The following is a 16,570-nucleotide window of genomic DNA, read 5'->3' as shown; positions in this document are numbered from 1 at the left end:
ACTACACTTTAAATATTTGATTACATCTTATTCAAGGTTTATCATGTATCATATTGTTTACAGATATGTCAGATTTTGCTAATTCTCATAGTGAGAATAAAAAATTATCTATATAGCTTGTTATCTATATTAATAGGCTAGTACATTGTTTTTATTTAAAAAAAACTTTACTCTTTCAAGAGAATCTTAACCAGGAAGATAAAAGTTTGCAAATGGAACTTTATTGTTAATTCTAATAACTTCATGAGACTTTATTCTTTAACATAAACCATTAAAATGACAGTTTACTTTAACAGATGCTTTAATTCTCTCACCTCAAAATTCTCACTTTATTCTGCCATCAGTCCTAAATTATTAAATAATTATTACCACCTAATTCTGATCAATCCCCCTATATTTGAACCACCTTAAATCAGACTTCAAAATCTCAGTACATATCCCAACATTGCCCTTTCTTCTCTGAGATGCTCCTTACACAATATTACAGTATAATAACCTATTCATCAACAGATTGTTTGGGTGATGTCTTGGGAGTCCAGTGTTTGGCAATAAGATAGATAAGATACTTTCAAAAATGTCTATCTGTTTGGGCCTCTATATTTTGCTCACTCTGTCCCTCTACTATTAAGAGACAAGCAGAGGAGTTTAAAAATATCTTAATATTATAGTTAAACTGTGAAATGTTATTCCAATTTTAATCCACAAACAGTATATAAAAGAGAAAATAAAATCACATGTAAGTTATTACTTTTAAGTTATTTCTTTGCCAATATTGAAAACATTATCTTTATCTTAGCCTCTTTTATTCTTAATAATATGTTAGGAGACTCTAGAGAGGAGTAAATGAACAAAGTCAGATTACCAGAGAAGAAAGGAATAAAGAGCAAAAGAAATATAAAGAAACTAAAATATTTAAAAAAGATTATATATTTTAAATATCAAACAGTGGAAAATGAGGCTAAATGGGGGTATTAGGTGTGCAAAATTTATCTCCACTAAAACATCAATGTTTGGAAGACTGTGATTAGGATCAAGTTTTTTTTTTATAACTTATTTGGTCTTCTTTCTGCACCCTCATCCATCTGCTAGTTAACAAGGAGAAAAACAATGTTGTGTCATGCAGTTCTTTAATAATTTAATAACGGTTCTTTTCTCAAACAGCCTCTCATTGGGATAAAAGTCCTTAATTATTTGGATACTTTTCCCTTCACCTGCTAAGTTAGTCTCACCTTGGTACTTTGCTGTTGACCCTTTCTGATTCTCTTTATCAAGAGCTGCAATCTCTATGCTACAAAAGAATCATGGGCAGCTCAGAGAGTTAAACTTCACAGGCTTCCTTTGCCTTATCATGCTGTGCTGTAAAATTGCTGTTACCAAACTGCAGACTTGGTTGTAAAGGGAGGGATCTCTTTTCAGGTTCTAAATGGACAGCAGGGCCAATGACTCTTCTTTTTGCCCCCAAAAATTATTTTATTCATCTAACGCATCATCCTTTTTTCCAAAAAGTGAGAAATCAGGACTCACATAGAATACTTGTCTGTCTTCCTTTCCCCCAATACCTTCAAGCTGGGAAACTAAATGACTTTGCTTCCACTCTTTTATTATTGTTGTTTAGCTGATACAGGTGAATATGATACCTCTACTGCCACAGGAAACCTGAATTACTGGAGTCCTCTAAAGTACATTTATTGATATGATAAAGGAGAACAAAGAATTTGTAAAACCCATTCTTAAGATAAGAGTCAGACATTCAAAGCTATTGTTTCATGCACAATCCAATTTGAATGTCAAAAAAACATCGCTTCTTTTTGCACTCCATCTGTAACACATTTTAGTATTCCTTTAAGTAGAGAAAGTAGGGTAAGCCAGGGCAATGGCCAGTACTCATGAAAGCAAAACAGTAAGATAATTTCAAAATCAATCACTTCTGTTAAAAGCTTATTTAAAAGCTCACCGTATCCACTATGGAAAATTTATTCTTTTTACATAATTTACTTTACTATTACACTTCATACATTTCTTAGTTTTTAAAATTAAAAATATTAGATATTTTAAAAGAGTAACACAAGCTTCATAATGAAATGCATTACTTCTCTCTTTTAACCTAACCAAATCCAGAAACACTTTTCTAAGGAGTAAATATTTTCTGTTTTTAAATAATTAAGGTAGATGCATGAATTATAAGTTCACTTGGGTGTATTTTGACTAAGGAACACACCTCTTAAGCCCACTCCTCAGAGAACATTTTCACCAACCTCAGAAAATTTCCTTATGTTCCTTTAGGGTCAATTTTCCACACTCCAGAGGCAAACAGTGCTCTGATTTCTATCACACCATGTTACTTCTGCCTCTTTTCTTAAAAGTTATGATTACCTAAACTATGTGTCAGGCCTCTGAGCCCAAGCTAAGCCATCATATCCCCTGTGACCTGCACGTACACATCCAGATGGCCAGTTCCTGCCTTAACTGATGACATTTCACCACAAAAGAAATGAAAATGGCCTGTTCCTGCCTTAACTGATGACATTATCTTGTGAAATTCCTTCTCCTGGCTCATCCTGGCTCAAAAGCTCCCCTACTGAGCACCTTGTGACCCCCACTCCTGCCCACCAAAGAAAAACCCCCCTTTGACTGTAATTTTCCTTTGCCTACCCAAATCTTATAAAACTGCCCCACCCCTATCTCCCTTCGCTGACTCTCTTTTTGGACTCAGCCCACCTGCACCCAGGTGAAATAAACAGCTTTATTGTTCACACAAATCCTGTTTGGTGGTCTCTTCACACGAACACGCATAAAATTTGGAGCCGTGACTCGGATCGGGGGACCTCCCTTGGGAGATCAATTCCCTGTCCTCCTGCTCTTTGCTCCGTGAAAAAGATCCACCTACGACCTCGGGTCCTCAGACCCACCAGCCCAAGGAACATCTCACCTATTTTAAATCGGGTAAGCGGCCTCTTCTTACTCTCTTCTCCAACCTCTCTCACTATCCCTCAGCCACTTTCTCCTTCAATCTTGGCGCCACCCTTCAATCTCTCCCTTCTCTTAATTTTGATTCCTTTCATTTTCTGGTAGAGACAAAGGAGACACGTTTTATCCGTGGACCCAAAACTCTGGCGTTGGTCACGGACTCGGGAAGGCAGCCTTCCCTTGGTGTTTAATCATTGCAGGGATGCTTTTCTGATTATTCACCCACATTTCAGAGGTGTCTGACCATGCAGGGATGCCTGCCTTGGTCCTTCACCCTTAGCGCCAAGTCCTGCTTTTCTGGGGGAGGGCCAAAAACTCCAACTCCTTCACTCCATGTCTCTACCCCTTCTCTGCTTTTCTGGGTGGCAAGAACTCCCCAATCCCTTATTTCCATGCCCTGACCCCTGATCTCTGCACCCTGATCCCTTATTTCCATGCCCTGACCTCTTATCTCTGCACCCCAACCCCTTATTTCCACACCGCAACCCCTTTCCCACTTTTCTGGAGGGTAAGAACCCCTGAACCCCTTCCCTTTATGTCTCTACTCTCCCTTTTCTTTAAACTTGCCTCCTTCACTATGGGCAGCCTTCCACCCTCCATTCCTTCTCCTCCCTTAGCCTGTGTTCGTAAGAACTTAAAACCTCTTCAACTCTCACCTGACCTAAAATCTAAGCATCTTATTTTCTTCTGCAACACCGCTTTGCCCCAGTACAAATTTGACAATGGCTCTAAACAGCCAGAAAATGGCACTTTCATTTTTTCCATTCTACAAGATCTAAATAATTCTTGTCATAAAATGGGCAAATGGTCTGAGGTGCCTGACATCCAGGCATTCTTTTACACATCAGTCCCTCCCCAGTCTCTGTTTCCAATGCAACTCATCCCATATCTTCCTTCTTTCCTTCCTGTCTGTCCCCTCAGTCCCAACCCAAAGCGTTGCTGAGTCTTTCTAATCTACCTTTTCTACAGACCCATCTGACCTCTCTCCTCCTAGCCAGGCTGAGCTAGGTCCCAATTCTTCCTCAGCCTCCGCTCCTCCACCCTATAATCCTTTTATCACCTCCCCTCCTCACACCTGGTCTGGCTTATAGTTTCTTTCCATGACTAGCCCTCCCCCACCTGCCCAGCAATTTCCTCTTAAAAAGGTGGCTGGATCTAAAGGCATAGTCAAGGTTAATGCTCCTTTTTCTTTATCCGACCTCTCCCAAATCAGTTAGTGTTTAGGCTCTTTTTCATCAAATATAAAAAACCCAGCCCAGTTCATGGCCCCTTTAGCAGCAACCCTGAGACACTTTACAGCCCTAGAACCTAAAAGGTCAAAAGGCCATCTTATTCACAATATACATTACCCAATCTGCTCCCGACATTAAATAAAGCTCCAAACATTAAATTCCGGCCCTCAAACCCCATAACAGGACTTAATTAACCTCACCTTCAAGGTGTACAATAATAGAGTAGAGGCAGCCAAGTAGCAGCATATTTCTAGTTGCAATTCTTTGCCTCCACTGTGAGACAAACCCCAGCCACATCTCTAGCACACAAGAACTTCCAAATGCCTAAACTGCAGTGGCCAGGCATTCCACCAGGCCCACCTCCCCCAGGAGCTTGCTACAAGTGCCAGAAATCTGGCCACCAGGCCAAGGAATGCCCACAGCCCAGGATTCCTCCCAAGCCACATCCCATCTGTGCAGGACCCCACTGAAAAATCGGACTGTTCAACTCACCTGGCAACCACTCCCAGAGCCCCTGGAACTCTGGCCCAAGGCTCTCTGACTCCTTCCCAGATCTTCTCGGCTTAGCAGCTGAAGACTGGCACTGCCCAATTGCCTCGGAAGCCTACAGGACCATCACAGACACTCTAGGTAACTCTCACAGTGGAGGGTAAGTCTGTCCCCTTCTTAGTCAATAAAGAGGCTACCCACTCCACATTACATTCTTTTCAAGGACCTGTTTCCCTTGCCTCTATAACTGTTGTGGGTATTGATGGCCAGGCTTCTAAAACTCTTAAAACTCCCCAACTCTGGTGCGAACTTAGACTATGCTCTTTTAAGCACTCCTTTTTAGTTATCCTCACCTTCCCAGTTCCCTTATTAGGCCAAGACACTTTAACTAAATTATCTGCTTCTCTGACTATTCCTGGACTACAGCTGCATCTCATTGCCACCCTTCTTCCCAATCCAAAGCCTCCTGTGTGTCCTCCTCTTGTATCCCCCCACCTTAACCCACAAGTATAAGATACCTCTACTCCCTCCTTGGTGACTGATCATGCACCCCTTACCATCTCATTAAAACCTAATCACCCTTACCCCGCTCAATGCCAATATCCCACCCCACAACATGCTTTAAAAGGATTAAAGCCTGTTATCACTTGCCTGCTATAGCATGGCCTTTTAAAGCCTATAAACTCTCCTTACAATTTCCCCCATTTTAACTGTCCTAGAACCAGACAAGCCTTACAGGTTTGTTCAAAATCTGCACCTTATCAACCAAATTGTTTTGCCTATCCACCCCATTGTGCCAAACCCATATACTCTCCTATCCTCAATACCTCCCTCCACAACCCATTATTCTGTTCTAGATCTCAAACATGCTTTCTTTACTATTCCTTTGCACCATTCATCCCAGCCTCTCTTGGCTTTCACTTGAACTAACACTGACACCCATCAGGCTCAGCAGATTACCTGGACTGTACTGCCGCAAGGCTTCACAGACAGCCCCTATTACTTCAGTCAAACCTAAATTTCTTCCTCATCTGTTACCTATCTCGGCATAATTCTCATAAAATCACACGTGCTCTCCCTGCTGATCATGTCCAGCTGATCTCTCAAACCCCAACACCTTCTACAAAACAACAACTCCTTTCCTTCCTAGGCATGGTTAGATACTTTTGACTTCAGATACCTGGTTTTGCCATCCTAACAAGACCGTTACATAAACTCACAAAAAGAAACCTAGCTGACCCCATAGATCCTAAATCCTTTCCCCACTCCTCTTTCCATTCCTTGAAGACAGCTTTAGACACTGCCCCCACCCTAGCTCTCCCTGACTCATCTCAACCCTTTTCATTACACACAGCTGAAGTGCAGGGCTGTGCAGTCAGAATTCTTACACAAGGACCAGGATCGCGTCCTGTAGCCTTTTTGTCCAAACAACTTGACCTTACTGTTTTAGGCTGGCCATCATGTCTCCTTGCAGCGGCTACTGCTGCCCTAATACTTTACAGGCCCTTAAAATCACAAACTATGCTCAACTCACTCTCTACAGTTCTCATAACTTCCAAAATCTATTTTCTTCCTCACACCTGACACATATACTTTCTGCTCTCTGGCTCCTTCAGCTGTACTCACTCTTTGTTGAGTCTCCCACAATTACCATTGTTCCTGGCCCGGGCTTCAATCTGGCCTCCCACATTATTCCTGATACCACACCTGACCCCTATGACTGTATCTCTCTGATCCACCTGACATTCACCCCATTTCCTCATATTTCCTTCTTTCCTGTTCCTCACCCTGATCACACTTAGTTTATTGATGGCAGTTCCACCAGGCCTAATCGCCACACACCAACAAAGGCAGGCCATGCTATAGTACAAGCCACTAGCCCGCCTCTTAAAACCTCTCATTTCCTTTCCATCATGGAAATCTATCCTCAAGGAAATAACTTCTCAGTGTTCCATCTGCTATTCTACTACTTCTCAGGGATTATTCAGGACCCCTCCCTTCCCTATACATCAAGCTCAAAGATTTGCCCCCACCCAGGGCTGGCAAATTAGCTTTACTCAACATGCCCTGAGTCAGATAACTAAAATTCCTCTTAGTCTAGGTAGACACTTTCACTAGATAGGTAGAGGCCTTTCCTACAAGGTCTGAGAAGGCCACCGCAGTCATTTCTTCCCTTCTGTCAGACATAATTCCTCAGTTTAGCCTTCCCACCTCTATACAGTCTGATAACAGACCAGCCTTTATTAGTCAAATCAGCCAAGCAGTTTTTCAGGCTCTTAGTATTCAGTGAAATCTTTATATGCCTTACAGTCCTCAGTCTTCAGGAAAAGTAGAACGGACTAAAGGTCTTTTAAAAACACATCTCACCAAGCTCAGCCACCAACTTAAAAAGGACTAGACAATACTTTTACCACTTTCCCTTCTCAGAATTCAGGCCTGTCCTCAGAATGCTACAGGGTAGAGACCATTTGAGCTCCTGTATGGACGCTCCTTTTTATTAGGCCCCAATCTCATTCCAGACACCAGACCAACTTGGACTGTGTCCCAAAAATCTTGTCATCCCTACTATCTTCTGTCTAGTCATACTCCTATTCACCATTCTCAACTACTCAAACATGCCCTGCTCTTGTTTACACAGCTGGTTTATACTGTTTCTCCAAGCCATCACAGCTGATATCTCCTGGTGCTGTCCCCAAACTGCCACTCTTAACTCTTAAAGTAAATAAATAATCTTTGCTGGCAGGACTATGCTGAATCTCCTTAGGCACTCTCTAATTAGATGTCCTAGGTCCTCCCAATTCTCAGACCTTTAATACCTGTTTTTCTACTTCTCTTATTCCATTTTTCCATTCATAAAAAACCGTATCCAGCCCATCACCAATAATTCTAAATGACAAATGTTTCTTCTAACAGTCCCACATTATCACACCTTACCACAAAATCTTCCTTCAGCTTAATCTCTCCCACTCTAGGCTTCCACGCCACCCCTAATCCTGCTCGAAGCAGCCCTGAGAAACATCGCCCATTATCTCTCCATACCATCCCCCAAAATTTTTGCTGTCCCAACACTTTACCATTATTTCATTTTATTTTTCTTATTAATATAAGAAGACAGGAATGTCAGGCCTCTGAGCCCAAGCTAAGCCATCATATCCCCTGTGATCTGCATGTACACACCCAGATGGCTGGTTCCTGCCTTAACTGATGACATTCCACCACAAAAGAAATGAAAATGGCCGGTTCCTGCCTTAACTGATGACATTATCTTGTGAAATTCCTTCTGGCTCATCCTGGCTCAAAAGCTCCCCTACTGAGCACCTTGTGACCCCCACTCCTGCCCACCAAAGAAAAACCCCCCTTTGACTGTAATTTTCCTTTGCCTACCCAAATCTTATAAAACGGCCCCACCCCATCTCCCTTCACTGACTCTCTTTTTGGACTCAGCCCGCCTGCACCCAGGTGAAATAAACAGCTTTATTGCTCACACAAAGCCTGTTTGGTGGTCTCTTCACACAGACGTGCATAAAATTATGTACTGTTTATGTCTCATTCCTTTCACTTACATAATGCTTTTGAGTTTAATCCAGATTGCCACGTGTTAGCATTTCATTACTTTGTAAAGCTGTGGATTGTTGTAAATACCATCAACTCTTCCTGTCCATGAGTTTGGCATCCTTGGATTTAACCAACCAAGAGTAAAAAATATTTGGGAAAAAAATGTGTCTGTATTGAACATGTACAGATTTTTTTCTTGTCATTATCCCCTAAACAAGGCAATATAAGAAGTGTTTACATAAAATTTACATTGTATTAGATATCAGAAGTAATCTAGAGATGATTTTCAATCTATGGGGGCAGAGCCAAGAATGGGAGACAAGTGGAGGTCTGAGCATTACAACAGCCCACCTCTTTTCTCTCCCCACCTTTACTGGCCTGCTCAGCCCACAGACCACCTTTCCACCATGACTGCTTCAGCAAGTTCCTGCTTAAACAAAAGCATCAAGCAGGTGTACGTATCTCTGCCTCAGGGTGAGAAAGTTCAGGCCATGTGTATCTGGATCATTGTGACTGGAGAACGACTGCACTGCAAGACCCATACCCTGGACAGTGTGCCCAAGTGTGTGGAAGAGTTGCCTGAGTGGAATTTTGATAGCTCTAGTACTTTACAGTCTGAAAGCTCCAACAGTGACATGTGTATTGTGCCTGCTGTCATGTTTTGGGACCCTTTCCACAAGGACTCTAACAAGCTGGTGTTCTGTGAAGTTTTCAAGTACAATCAAAAGCCTGCAGAGACCAATTTGAGGCACATCTGTAAATGGATAATGGATATGCTGAGCAACCAGCAGCTCTGGTTTGGCATAGAACAGAAATATACACTCATGGGGACAGATGGGCAGCCCTTCGGTTGGCCTTCCAATTGCTTTCTTGGGCCATGGGGTCCATATCACAGTGCCATGGGAGCAGAAAAAGCCTACAAGAGGAATGTCTTGGAGGCTCACTACCAAGCCTGCTTGTATGCTGGAGTTAAGATCATAGGAACTAATGTTGAGGTCATGCCTGCCCAGTGGGAATTCCAAATTGGATCCTGTGAAGGAATCAGCATGGGAGATCATCTCCCCTTTCATCTTGCATCCTGTGTGTGAAGACTTTGGAGTGATAGCAGCAACCTTTCATCCTAAGCCCATCCCTGGGACCTGGAACGGTGCAGGCTGCCACACTAACTTCAGCACCAAGGCCCTGTGGGAAGAGAAAGGTGTGAAGTACATTGAGGAGGCCATCAAGAAAATAAGCAAGCAGCACCAGTACCACATCCATGCCTATGATTCCAAGAGGGGCCTGGAAAATGTCTGGTTCCTAACTGAATTCCATGAAACTGATGGCAGAAGTGACCCATCTGGAGCAGATGCTGCCATGATGCCAGCTGCAGTCGGGGAAGCACCACCTGGGCTCTGTGCTCCATGGAGCAGGCAGGGGCCAAAAACAGGTGGGATCCCTGCCTCCTCCTGAGTTGGAGGGATGGGAGCTCCACTCTTCCAGATGCAGCTATAGCCTCCCAGCCACGGCTGTGGACTCAGGCATCCCTGTGCTCTCGGGAACCTGGGAAGCCCCCCTTCCCCCAGACTGCTTCTGCTACCTGGCCTCTCCTGGCTCCTGGTGCCCACTCCGATTTTGGAGCAAAGTTGATGCTGAGCCCAGGCACAGTTGCGACCTGACTGGGTGTGTACACGCTTGGGACAGTGCTGACATGCCAGGCTTCTGCAGCCTTGGACCCCTCTGGACTATGGGCACCTGTGAGCACAGGAGGGAAGCCAATGGGGGTGAGGGAAGCTCCACCTGGGTCAGCAACAGAAGGAAATCCTTTTGTGACAGCAACAGAAGAAAATTCAGATATAAGTGGATGTGAACATTTGTTAAAGGGTCAACTGTACTTTGAAATCAGGTTGCATGATGCCCCAGCTTTGTTCTTTTTGCTCTGTATTGCTTTCACTATTCAGGGTCTTTTGTGGCTCCATACAAATTTTAGGATTGCTTTTTTCTATTTCTGTGAAGAATGTCATTGGTATTTTGATAGAGATTGTGTTGAACCTGTAGATTGCATTGGGTTAAGAATGGACATTTTATCAAAATTAATTATCCCAATCCATGAACATGAGCTATCTTTCCATGTTTCATGTCCTCTTCACTTTCTTTCATTAGTGTTTTAAGTTTTTATTGTCGAGGGCTTTTACTTCTTTGATTACATTTATTCCAACATCTTTTAAATTTTTTGTAACTAGTATAAATGATATTGTTCCTTTATTCCCCTTTCAGATTATTCACTGATAGTCTATGGAAGTAGCAGTAATATTTGCATGTTGATTTTGTATCCCACAAGTTTAGTGACTTAGTTTTTCTGTTCTGACAACTTTTTGCTTGAGGCTTTAAGTTTTTCTAAATGTAATATAATATCCACACACTGGGGCTTATCGTAGGGTGAAGGGAGGGTGGAAGGAGAAAATCAGGAAAAATAACTAATGGGTACTAGGTTTAATACCTGGGTGACAAAATAATCTTTACAACAAACCCCCATGACACAAGTTTACCTATATAACAAACCTGAACATGTACCCTGAACTTAAAATAAATGTTAAACAAAAAAGAGGTCATCTACAAAAACATCAATTTGACTGATTTATTTCCAATTTAAATGCTTTTACTTTTTTTTTTTTTGTCTTTCCCAATTTCTCTTTATAGGGCTTTTGATACAATGTTAAATAACAGTAGTGAAAATGGGCATCATTGTCTTCTTCTAGGTCATAAAGGAAATACTTTATTTTTTTTCTCTATTTAGTATGGTACTGGCTGAGGGTTTGCCCTATATGGACTTCTTATGAGGTATGTTCCTTCTATACCTAGTTTGTTGAGACTTTTTGTCCTGAAGAGATGTTGAATTTTGAGGAATGCTTTTTCAGCATGTGCTGATATGGTCATACAGTTTTTTATCTTTCATTTTGTTAATGTGATGTATCATATTTATTTATTTGCTTATATCGAATCATCCTTGCCTCCCTAGGATAAATCATACTTGACTATCATGTATTGTCTTCTTGATGTACTGTTGAATTTTGTTTGCTAGTATTTTCTTTTTTGAAGATTTCTGCATTTATTTTCACCAAAAATATTGGCCTGGAGTTTTCTTTTTTAATTATATTGTTGTCTGTTTTTTGTATAATGATAATGTTGGTCTTATATAATAAATTTAGAAGTTTTCCTCTCCTTTCTTTTTTTTTGAGATTGGTTTAGTAGAACTGTTATTAGTTCTTAAGTTTCAGCAGTGAAGCTATCAGGTCCCAGGCTTTTCACTGGTGAGAGACTTATTACTGCTTTCATCTTGTTTCCCGTTATTGGGCCTGTTTAGACTTTCTCTTTCTTCTTGGTTCATTCTTGGTAGGTTGTGTGTGTTCAGGAATTTATTCCTTTCTTCTGGGTTTTCTTATTTGTTGATATATAGTTGTGCATAGTATTCTCCAATGATTCTTTGTATTTCTGTAGTACTGCATGTAATGTCTCCTTTTTCATCTGTGATTTTGCTTATTTGGGCCTTCTCTCTTTTTTCTTAGACTAGCTAAAGGTTTGTCAATTTTATTTATCTTTTCAAAAAACTAACTTTTGATTTTGTTGATCTTTTGTTATTTTTTAGTCTCTACTTTCTATATTTCTGGTCTGATCTTTATTATTTCTTTCCTCCTACTAATTTGGGTTTCTTTTTCTGGATCTCTAGTTTTTCGAGGTTCATCATTGGGTAGTTTATTTGAAGTCTTTCTACTTTTTTGATGTAAGCATTTATTGCTATCATCTGTCCTATTAGCATTGCTTTGGAATATGTGGTATGTTCATTTTTATGTGTTTTGAGAACTTTTCAAATTTCCTTCTTAATTTCTTCATTGACCCATTGATTGTTCAGGAACACCTTGTTTAATTTCCATGTGTTTTCATAGTTTACAAAGTTGATTTCATTACTAAATTGTACTTTTATTTCATTGTGGTAATAAAAGATATTTAATATGATTTTGATTTTTTGAAATTTGTTGAAAGTTGTTTTGTAAACTAACATATCTTCTATCTTGGAGAATGTTCCATATGCTGATGAGAAGAATCTATATTCTATAGCAATTAAATAAAGAATTTTGTAAATGTCAGCTAGATCCATTGGGTCTAGAGTGCAGTTAAACTCCATTATTTATTTGTTGATTTTCTGTCTGATGATTTGTCCTTTGATGAAAGTGGAGTGTTTAAGTCCCCTACTATTATTGTATTGCATTCTATCTCTCCCTTTGGATCTATTAATATTTGCTTTATATATGTGTGCATGTATGTATACATATTTATGACAATATGTATGTATTAATGTAATTAATATGTAATAAACAATTGACATATTTATGACAATTGTTATGTCTTCTTGCTAAATTGACCTCTTTATCACTATACAATAAACTTTTTTTGCCTCTTTCTACAGATTTGACTTGAAGTCTGTTTTATTTTGCTGTTTTTGTTTTTTGCTTTTTGTTTTTTTGTTTGTTTTTTTGTTTTAGATGGAACCTCACTCTGTCACACAGGCTGGAGTGCAGTGGCAGGATCTCAGCTCACTGCAGCCTCTACCTCCCAGGTTCAAGTGATTTTCCTGCCTTGGCCTCCCAAGTAGCTATGACTACAGGCATGTGCCACCACACCCGGCTAATTTTTGTTGTTGTTATGGTTGTATTTTTAGTAGAGATGGGGTTTCACCGTGTTAGCCAGGATGATCTCAATCTACTGACCTCGTGATCCGCCTGCCTTGGCCTCCCAAAGTGCTGGGATTACAGGTGTGAGCCACCGTGCCCAGCCTGAAGTCTGCTTTATCTGATATATGTATTGCTCATTTTGATCTTTTTTGATTTCTATTTGCATGGATATTTTTTCCAGCCTGTTTTTAGTCTATGTATATTTTTATAGGGAAGTGTTTCTTGTAGGAAACTCTGAATGGATGAAAAACAAGAAAAGACCTTTATACTTGGGGTCTTGTTTTTAATCCATTAAGACATAATTTCTTCTTTTGGAGAACTTAGTCTTCTTACACTCAATTATTAATAGGTAAGGGCGAACTAGCATCTTGTTACTTTTTAAATGGTTGTTTTCTAACCACTCTCTTTCTTTTTTATTTCATTACATGTCTTCCTTTGTGGTTAAGTAATTTTCTCTGGTAGTAAGCTTTAAATCCTGTTTTTATTTTTAGTGTATCTGTTTTAGCTTTTTGGTTACCATGAGGCTTAGAAAAAAAATCTTAATATTATGGCAAGTTATTTACTTTGATCATAAAAAGAAAAGAAACAACAAAGAGAAAAGTAAAAAACTCTATGCTTTAACTTTTTCTGCTCGTAATTTTGACTTTTTGCTGTCTCAATTTATACCTTTTTGTATATCCTATCTCATAACAAATTGTTGTCATTATGATTTTTGTTAGTTTTTATTATTCATATTAAATATATAAGTGGTTTGTATACTGTAAATACACTGTTAAAGTATTCTGAATTTGTCTGTACTTACTTTACTAGTGAGTTTCATACCTTCAGATATTTTCTTGTTGCAAATTATCATCCTTTTGTTTCACAGTAAATAACTCCTTTTTGTATTACTTGTAAGAAAAGTCTAGTGGTTATGAATTCCCTCAGCTTTTTTTGTTTGTTTGTTTGGAAAGTATCTCTACATCATGTTTTAAAGATACCTTTGCTGAGCACAATATTCTAGGGTGGCAAATTTTTTTTCTTCTTCAGCACTTTGAATATGTTATTTCTGCTCCCTTATGGCTTGTATAGTTTTCATGGAGAAGTCTGTTGCCAAATGAATTGATTCTCCTTTATATTTTATTTACTTCCTTTCTCTTGCTGCTTTTAGGATCTTTTGTCCTTAACCTTTGAGAGTTTGGTTATTTTATGCCTTGAAATAGTCTTACTTTAAATGAATTTCTTTGATGATCTTTAACCTTCTGTACCTGGATATTTAGATCTTTTTCTGTATTTGGAATGTTTTTTGTTATTATTTGTTTGAATAACGTTTTTACTCCTTGATTTTTTTCAACTCTCTCTTGAAAGTCAATAGCATATATTTGTTTTTCTGAGGCTATACTCTAGATTTTGTAAGCATTCTTTGTTCATTTTCATTCTTTTTCTTTTTCCTTCCACAACTGTGTATTTTTAAATAATCAGCCTTCAAACTCACAGATTCTTTTCTTCTGCTGTTGCGAGCCATCCCTCCAATGCACTTTTCAGTTTGGCTATTGCATTTCTCAACTCCAGGATGTATGTTTGATTAATTTTATTTTTTAATCTCTTTGTTAAATTTCTCTGAGAAATTTCTAAATTGATTTATTGTGTTATCTTGAAATTTGCTGAGCTTTCTCAAAATGCTATTTTGAATTACTGTTCTGAGAGCTCACACATTACCATTTCATTGGGGTCACTCACTGGCTTTTGTTTTGTCCATTTGGGGAGGTCATACTTCCCTGTTTTTTTCTTTTTGTTGCTAGATGACATCCTTAATGCAGATTTGCCACAGCCTTAAATTAAGTTTGGAACGTTGTTGTCCCAGATGGGATGGGGGAATTCCAAAGGGAATATTCCAGCTGTGTGGAAAGGCTGGCCAGGGCTTTGTGCCCAGAGGACCCACGAAGCACAGCTCCTACAGTGTGCTACGGAACAGCCACTCTGATTTGGTATTTCCTTTACTTGAGATGAAAAGCAGCTCACCAAGTTTTACACACTGGCTGATTCCAGCCTCACTTCCACTATTTGTCTCTAGCTGCCCTCAGAAGTTTTCATCTACATACACTTACAATGCTTCCCATGTGGTAAGGCAAAGATGGTTCTCCTGTGAAGGAACCCAAGGTGATAGGAAACCTGACTTTCCACCTTGATCTTACTTTTTCCAGTGTAGAAATCATGAATCTGGGGAACTTCCCTCCACTGGACCTGGCAGACTTGGGGAGGGTTGTTCTGATTAGAGAGGTCCATTTCTCTTACCTTTTGCTGGTGGTTTCTCACTTCTTTGTGGCCCCTCAGATTTTCCCAGTGTCAAATTATAATTCTGTGATATTTCTGGTTATAATCTTGATACTGTTTTGCTTTTCTGTTAGGGAGACTGATGCCAGATTGCTTCTACTCCATCATTTTGGTGACATCCTAAGCACACTTTTAGTATCATTTTATGTTGCAGGATCCCATCTAGAATACCATATTGCATTTAGTTGTCATGTCTCCTTCAGCTCCTTTTTGCTGGAACAGTTTGTCAGACTTCTCTTGTTTATAATGATGTTGACAGTTTTGAAATATATTGGACAGGCGTTTTGTAAAATCACACTAATTGGAATGTGCCCAAGTTTTTCTCCTGTTTTGGCCAGAGTATGAGTTTTGAGAAGGAACACCACACCACATAGGTTAGGTACCATTTTCATCCTGTAATTTCAAGAGTACATACCACCAACACAATTAGCAGTGTGGATGTTGGGATGTTGACCATGATTGTCTGACTAAGGTAGTTTAGTCATATTTCTCAACTGAAAAGTTATCTATTTGCTTCACTTTACGCATTTCACACTTTAGAAAGAAAGCATTATGTGCAGCTCCTACTGAAGATGTGAGGGTTATGCTCTACCTCCTTGGGGACTAGGGTCCTCATGAATTGCTCAGATTTCTTCCATAAGGAAGATCTATCTCTTCCTCTATTGAATGATTTTTTTAAACATATTGAAGCAACCTTGTGTTAGTGGGATAAATAACATTTAATGGTATTGTCAGGACTCTGAAAAGAATGCTGCAAATTGTAGTGCTTTGGCATGCTGAGTGATTTTAACTAAGGAAGAATCAAACCCCCTCCCTTGCTCCTAACACACAACTCTCTCTTCCCTTTGCAAATAAGGGACATTCATCCAGAAGGAATAAAATTGTCCTAGGCCACCTCCCTATAATTTCATCAAACAGAGAAGATTAATTTACAGGATAGAATACTAGAGTTAACACCACACCTAGACCCCAGAGGAACTTAATCCCAGGCTACTCTCTGTTCTTTTCCCATTCATCTCCCTTAAAAATAATTTACTCTTCTGCTAAAATTGCCTACATCCCTCATTTCCCTCTCCCCTATGAATAGGGTATTTAAGCTTCAACCATCTGGCCCTTCTTTGAATTTTATACGTTGCATGACTCCTGTGCACTTGAACATGAATACATTTTGTATGCCCTCTGTCCTGTTAATTTGTCTCTTGCCAGTTTATTTCTGCATACTCAATTATCAATCCTTTGAAAAGAAAGCTAAAACTTGTACAATATACTATTGATTTAATTTTGCTATGATTCTCTTAAGAAATT

General features: G+C 39.6%; 1 pseudogene; it reads left to right on the top strand.

Moving 5' to 3' along the window:
- Positions 1 to 8,650: 8,650 nt before the first annotated feature.
- On the top strand, positions 8,651 to 9,695 carry LOC100439303 (glutamine synthetase-like; annotated as a pseudogene).
- The last annotated feature ends 6,875 nt before the right edge of the window (positions 9,696 to 16,570 follow it).

The sequence above is a fragment of the Pongo abelii genome, chromosome 11 (assembly GCF_028885655.2).
Source record: "Pongo abelii isolate AG06213 chromosome 11, NHGRI_mPonAbe1-v2.0_pri, whole genome shotgun sequence".
In the NCBI taxonomy this organism is placed as follows: domain Eukaryota; kingdom Metazoa; phylum Chordata; class Mammalia; order Primates; family Hominidae; genus Pongo; species Pongo abelii.
Note: the sequence above shows the minus strand (reverse complement) of the source record. Positions and strands in the feature narration are given on the sequence as shown.